Source organism: Rhipicephalus microplus, chromosome 6 (assembly GCF_043290135.1).
Source record: "Rhipicephalus microplus isolate Deutch F79 chromosome 6, USDA_Rmic, whole genome shotgun sequence".
Taxonomy (NCBI): Eukaryota; Metazoa; Arthropoda; class Arachnida; order Ixodida; family Ixodidae; genus Rhipicephalus; species Rhipicephalus microplus.
The window spans coordinates 85,187,210-85,194,758 of NC_134705.1; the positions used below are offsets into that span (position 1 = coordinate 85,187,210).

A 7,549-nucleotide genomic window follows, 5' to 3' on the forward strand; every position below is an offset into this window, starting at 1 on the left:
TGTGGGATGGCAACCCCCCGCCAGTCAAGCGCCACCTTCTGCAGCTCGCACCGAGCGAGGGAGGACTTGGCCTCCCCCATGTCCAGACCACGAGCAAGATCCTCGCCTTGAAGACCGCCCGTGCGCTAGCGCAGAAGAGCGACTATGCGGGCAGGGGTTTACTCCTCTACTGGAGCAGCGCGGGCAACGACTGGCTTGAAGCGGGTGGCCACTCCGGACCCTTTGCCGAGTCGCCCTCCCCCTTTTATAGGGTGGCGGCAGCGACGATGCGTATGCTCGCAAAGGAGGTCCCTGGATGCGAGATCGAGTCCGACCCGCCAGCCAGACTGGTCGAGACACTCACGGCCCACCAGCTCGACGAAGACGACAAGCGACGTGCCAGGCGAGCGATGCGAGAAATCGCCACGTTCAGTCGAGACACCCCCCGCGAGGTCCAAGACTTTCTTTGGAAACGGGCGTGGAACGTCCTCCCCACGAGGCAAAGGTTACACCATTTCGGTATCGTTCCCGACGCCCGCTGCCCGAACTGCCGAGAGACAGAAACACAAGACCACGCGCTCCTAAACTGCCCTGCTGCGAGACCCGTATGGCGCATGATTGCGCAGTGCTTCGGCATCCGCCCTCCGCCAAACCACAGACGCAACAAGGGCACCTTCGCGCGAGTGGTCTTCGCCCTCACTCTCTTTGTGATATGGCAGCGCCGTTCGCTAGCAGAAGCGAGGAGGAAGCCCGTTAGAGCCGCGTACCCCACAGTGAGCCGAATCAAGCGATTGGTGTGGGCGCACCTCTCGGAGGAGTTGGAGGCTAGTGGCGAGGAATCCTTCCTCCGGCGCTGGCACACCAGATTTTTCTTCCTGCGCAATGGTAAATTAGTGTCCCCCCTAATCCCCTATTAACTACCCCCCCCAACTCTGTAACCAAGCGGGGCCACCCCCCCCCCCTTATAGCACAAGCACAGACATGTAGCCCTTCCCTCGGTCGTAGTTACACTGATATTAAGGCGTGCTCCATGCACGAGGTTTCTTCTGGCCCCCCCTTGTTAACCGCCCCCCCCCCCCCCGTAGTGTTTATGTTTGTTTGCGGGAGTGCCGCTTATCTTTGTATAAAGTTTCCTTTCGGCATGTAAATACGTAATAGATCATGTGCTTTCATTTCACTGTATCCATTGTTTATGTAAATAGGTTTTGTATATTATATGATTTACTGTACAATACAGCTGTGTTCTTCTTGTGCCCAAATTGGGTCAAGTGCTGTTTTGAGTGTCATTACAGCCGAATTCCTGGCTGAGTATTTGTAAATATTTCTGTTCTGTTGCCGAATGTGTTGAGAGTCTAAATAAACTTCTCTTTGTTGTAGTATCTGTTCTTATCAGCTTAATATCTGATACGGATCCTATTTGGATCCAAGATATTAAACTTATTTTTGTGATGCGGCGGAGTGCTTGAAGCTTGCTTCACCTCCGCCACGGGTTGGCCCGGTATTGCACTACCTCCGGGATCGGCCCACTCACCCCCTGCGGGGTGAGTTCGACAATAAATTCAATGATAGAAGGAGTGTTCGGATTTACCCATGATACCGGGGTAAACGGCTTGGGTGCGTCGAGTGTCCGAGACGGTGGCAGCACGCCGCCCCGGCTGACGCGGTATTCGCGTGCAGGGAGTGCGCTAGCTGTGTTTACACTTACGATTGCTCTGGGAAAATAAATGTTTCCGTGTGTATTTCATATATGGAGGGTCTCTTTTATTTTGTTATGTTCACACGTACATACTCAAGTTTCTTATTTTTTTTAACGTTCCTACTCATATTAATAAAACTATTGAGGAAATTATCATTACTGTTTCGGAGGAAAGCTAGAAGTGTGTATACGATGTGTATGCATGTGCGATGTGTATGTATGTATGTGTGTAGAAGTGTGTATGTATGTGCCAAGCTATTTCCGCTTTTCGAATTCACCCGTTTCGCAACGAAAAATAAAAAAAGCCTCTAGAAAATGGGGTTTGGTTGGTGTTTCTGTTTACAGTTGCAGTGGCAAGCGAAGGCATTTTTATTTCACATCTTCACGCGGCGTCTGAACCTGAAGACGCGTGCTCTCGCCACGTCTACGCATCTACACTATTCCCCATCACAAATTAAAATCGCAAAGAACGCCACAGGACCCACTCCGCACACACCTGCTGTACGGTGGAGCGGCAAAGCCCCGATGTGCTTTTCCTATGTCCACTGACCTTTGGGGTTTGACGTCCCAAAACCACCATATGATTATGGGAAAATTTCGACCACCTGGGGTTCTTTCACGTGCACCCTAATCTGAGCACAGGGAAATGCAGCCGCCGCGGCCGGGATTCGATCCCACCACCTGCGGGTCAGCAGCCGAGTACCTTACGGCCATCAGACCACCACGGCGGGCATCGCCTTGTTGATCAAACACTTCATTTCTGAACACCATCTCATACCAGCTCATCCACCGTTGGCTCTCGTTAATTACAACGAACATCCTCGCACGCTCACCTCAATGGAATTGCCAGTTGCTGGAAGTTCCAAGAAAATTGCGCACTAGACGTTCGGACGCACCACGCACGTACCTGAAGCGACGTGGACCCCAGGACGCGTGAGATCACGCCCCGGGCGCGCTTTGCCTCCGTACCCACTCGTCACTCCTCACAGCTTCACTAAGCCGAGTATGTAGAAGTCGAAGAAGCAGAACAACAAACCAGCCAATCCCCCACAGTGGGTGTGAGCCACAAGTGAAGGTCAACAAAAACAAGCAACACCAGCGAGCGCAGTGACGAAGCTATCGTAATGGGGCGAAATAATCCACGAATATGGCTGCACGTTGACGCACGGTCGCATTTGTGCAACCACCCGTGTCTCCCGAAGACCGTCTGTCGCGCGTCTTCGACGAAAAGCGCAGGCGAGTACTTCTCCACTGATTTCCGCGACCACTTCACGACCGCCTTCGGCCGCCTCATGTCCGTCCGGCACGATCGACGGAGCGCCGCACCAGCGCCTCGTACACGCCACCATAGCACTCCTACCCCTCGGAATCAGCAAAACTCGGACGTTTTCGACCACGACAGACAGAACCTGCCGGCCCGTTGAACGCTTGAACGACATCGCAGCGTCAAGTCGCACACTCACGTTCCGTCACCCTCTGCCACATGATCCTTCATTCACCGGCTTCACAACCCACGCGGTAGACGTTTCGCACGCATTCCCGGGTCTGCCTTTCACGGCAGGACCTTCGTCGACCTCGGTGCGGTGTTCCGCCACGTCGGAACTTGCAAGGCATATGTTGAGCGTGCTGAAGCAGCCAAAGGCACCACCTTTTTGCCGATGATTGTGGGCGTCGTTGCAGAGGCGTTGCTTGGGCAGCCGGCGTAGAAGCCATGTTGGATGGGTGACGTATTCACATTTTGCACAGTCATTTTTTTTTTTTTTTTTCCTTCCTTCCAGACTTTGGTGCTCGAGTTGGACATGTACACTATGCATCAGTTTTTAAAACAAATGCTGTAGCATCCCTCGCGACATGCCTGATAATGTTCGCCAGCAAGCATTTGGTGTGACGTCATGGGCGCATAGAGAGTACGCATGCAAGCAAGCACGCGTGGCTTCGACCTCTGGGAAAAAGAAGGTTTCAGTTTTAACATGTTTGTAAGCGAAACTAGAAACTTCAAGCGGACTGGGGATAAAAGCAATGCCGTGAAGCCAGCGCTGCCGCTGTCGGTGCACAATGCTGGTTGTGCATGGGTGGACGTCGGAATTGCTTTGCTACTGTTTGCCCGGCTTTTGGCCAGAACTAAGTACGAGGTGTGAAAGAATGGATTTTAATTACGTGCTAATGAATTGCATCGCTTCTCGGCCTTTTGGCTAAGATCAAAGTGTAGTGGTGGCTTGACCGCCCTGCACTCCCTGATCTTCGTAGAGGCAACCGGATACCCGCCCGGTTACAGCGGAGTCTTTCTCCCTCGCTCCCACCCACCCCTTGTCCACTGCTGCTACTCGGATTCGGCCGCCTCCTGCTGCCTGCCTGCTGCCCTGGTGTTGCTGCCCTGGTTTTGCTGCCGTGGTCCTGCTGCCCCAGGACCTGCTGCCCTGCCGTCTGGTCGTGCCTGCTGCTTGGTCCTGCCTGCTGCTTGCCGGTGCTGCGCCTGCCGTCCTGGTCCTGCCGCAGCCGCACTCGGGGGCCTCCCTGGCCCCGCCATGGTCGCCGTCGACCACCCTGTCCTCGCCGAGGCCCCCTGGCCCTCACGCCTAGCGTGGCAATAGGGTCATGGCCTCCGGGGGTCCAACCCTGGACTCCAGCGAGGATGACGGCGACCCCCCTTGGCAGGAGCGCCAGCCAGTGCGCGACGGGAGTACACTTGTAGTGTACTTCCCCGTGCCTCCTGCCATCGAGTGCTGCGAGCTCGGCTGCGGGGCCACCTACAACCCGGCCACATGGACCTCTCGGCGGCAGTCCCTGGAGCGGCACCTGGAGGCGGAGCACGGAGCCAGAATTACGAGCACCTCCTACATCTGCTCGTTATGCGGCGACGTCCTGGGCCAAAGACCAATGGCCCATGTCAACAAATGCCTGGCCAACGCTCCCACCGCCGCCCCTCCCCCGCGTTTCCGGCACCAATGCGATAAGTGCCCAAGGTCCTTCCCCGCAAGGAAGGGCCTTCACAACCATCAACAGTGGCACTTGAGGGAGGAGGCGAAGCAGGCCAGGCAAAACGTCGCCGCAGGTGCTCCGCCCCGACAGCCGCCCACCAGCGCCACCGGTTCCACCAGTCCCCACCAGCAGGCCTCGCCCGGACGTGCCGCCACTCCGGGGACACCCTCAGTGGTGGCCCCCTCTCCCTCGCAGAGTGGCGCCGGCTCTTCACCGGACGAGACGGACCAGCAGCAGCGGGCCACCGCTTCACCCACCCAAAGCGCCGCCGCAGGACCCTCTCCACAGGAGGTCCTGCCTACCCCCCTGCCAGGCGGCGTCGAGGATGCGGCAGGCAGCCCAGCTGATCACCAGGCAGCACGACCGAGTTCCCCCTCGGACGAGTACTGCAGTCCTGCAGAGGGGGAGCTTCCAGAGCAGACTGCGGGGCGAGCCATCGGGAGTCCACCACCACCTTCTCCCGAGGCGATGACACCCCGCAGAGTCAACCGACACAGCGGCAGCACATACGGCACCCAGGAGGAGATGGCCGACACCGCCAGACCAGAGAGTGCCTGGGTCCTAGCTGAGATGACGGCGGAGCTGCGGGCACTAAGCCGGTTGCCCGTATCTGAGGAGGAGTGGGCGCGGTTCGAAAGCATCCTGGACCGCGCAGAGGCAGCCATTACTGACCACCTGAGGCTGCCCAATCGGGACTCGCGCCAAACACCACCTCGGCGCGAGATTAATCCCGATAACCCCTCCCAGATACAGGCTCTTTACAGGAGGAACCGGCGCCGGGCCGTCCGGCTGATTGCGGAGGGCCCTTCGCAGCTCTGCCCCATTGACCCAGGCACGCTTCAAAGCTACTACACCCGCCTCTGGTCTCCGGCAGCAGTGGACACAACAATTCTCAGGACGCGAGCCCCCACCAACGAGGAACTGGACCTCTGCCCCTTCTTGGACGACGAGGTCGCAGCCAAGCTCCGAAGGTGCGAGAGTACAGCTCCGGGAGAGGACCGCCTCACTTACCACCACTGGAGGCAGGTGGACCCTGAAGGGCGGTACCTTGCGGCGGTATTCAACGTCTGCCTCAAATATCGCCGCACACCCCGGAGCTGGAAGTCGACGAGGACGATCCTCATTCACAAGAAGGGCGACCGCGAGGACCCCACAAACTGGCGACCCATTGCCCTTGGTCGAACGATCGCCAAACTGTATGCCGGGTGTCTCACCACGCGGCTGCAGCGGTGGTTGGGCGACCATGCGGTACTGTCCAGGTGTCAGAAGGGCTTCCTGCCGCACGATGGGGTGTTCTAACACAACTTCGTGCTGCAGGGACGCCTGGACGACGCCAGGACGGGAGGTGGGGAGCTGTGCGTGGGGTTCCTCGACTACGCCAATGCCTTCGGCTCGGTCGCCCATGAGGCCCTCGTCGACGCTGTCCGCGGCGCCGGCGCGGGGGAGCCCTTCGCGGAGATCGTGGAGGAACTCTACCGCGCCAACACCACCTGCGTCGTGGCAGCTGACGGCACCACGGAGCCAATCGCCATCGGAGCGGGCCTACGCCAAGGCTGTCCCCTGAGCGGCCTGCTGTTCAACCTGGTGGTGGACCCCATCATTAGAGCGGTGCAGGGAGGCGATAGGCAACACAACATCCTTGCCTACGCCGATGATCTGACGCTGCTCGCCGGGGATCCCGCCACCTTACAGCGCCGCCTCAACGTGGTGACGGCCCTTTCGGACCCGCTCGGGCTGCGACTGAAGCCTGCCAAGTGCCGCACCCTCCACCTGTCCGGGCGCTACCCGGTGGGCACACGGCCCACCACTTTCACCGTGGGGAGCGTCCCGGTCCCGGCACTGGCGGACTTCGAGGGGCACCGGTTCCTGGGGCGTCCTGTGGGGTTTCGGGTGCTACCGGACCAGACAACGGTCGACGAGGCCATCCATCTCGGCAGACGGCTGCTCTCCTCCATGCTCACCCCATGGCAGAGGCTGGATTCTATTAAAACATTTCTATATCCAGCCCTCAACTTCGCCATGCGGGTGGGCCTTGCCAGCAAAGGAGAGTGGCATCGCTTGGACGAGGAGCTTCGCCCGCTGATCAAGAAGACCCTGTACGTGCCGGCCAGAGCGTCAAACGAGTATGTGTACGGGAGCGCACATGCCGGCACTGCAGGGATCCCTCTTGCGGCGGAGCTCAGCGACATCTGCCGAGTGGACGGGGCCTTCAAGCTCCTGTCGTCGACTGATCTGGAGGTCCGGGAGCGAGCGAGGGAGGAGCTCAACCGGGTGGTGTCGAGGCGGCTGAGGCGACCGGCAGACACGGACGACACCGAGGCCTACCTCTCAGGCGAAACGGAGGGCGACTTCCGGCAGACTGCGACCCAGCTGCGGTCTGTCTGGACGGAGGCACGCAAAGCCTCCCGTCGCCTGTCCGTCGCCTGGGAGCTACTGGACCAGGGCGCCCGCATCACCTGCGGAGAGGCCACGGTGTCAGCGCGGAACCGGAACAAGCTGATCAAGATCCTTCGGGCCATCCTCAACCAGGACCGGGACCGTTCTCTCCAGGAGAAGCCGTCCCAGGGCAAGGCGATGGCGTGTGTAGCGGCGGACCCCGCCAGTTTCCACTTCATGAGGTCCGGCCGCTACACTCGCTTCAAGGAGTGGCGCTTCATTCATCGAGCCCGGCTGAATCTCCTCCCCCTGAACGGCACAAGAACGTGGGTGCCCGCAGCTGACAAGAGGTGCCGACGCTGCGGGTACGGGGAGGAGACCCTGCCGCACGTCCTCTGCCACTGCATGCGGCAGAGCCGGGCCATGACAGAGCGCCACAACGCCATCGTTGCGCGCCTCAAGAAGGCGGCCCTGGAGCGGTTCACCGTCATCGGGGAGAACCAGCAGGTCGGCGTCCCC

General features: G+C 59.2%; 1 pseudogene; it reads left to right on the forward strand.

Moving 5' to 3' along the window:
- Nucleotides 1-1,339: 1,339 nt before the first annotated feature.
- On the forward strand, nt 1,340-1,511 carry LOC142766220 (U2 spliceosomal RNA; annotated as a pseudogene).
- The last annotated feature ends 6,038 nt before the right edge of the window (nt 1,512-7,549 follow it).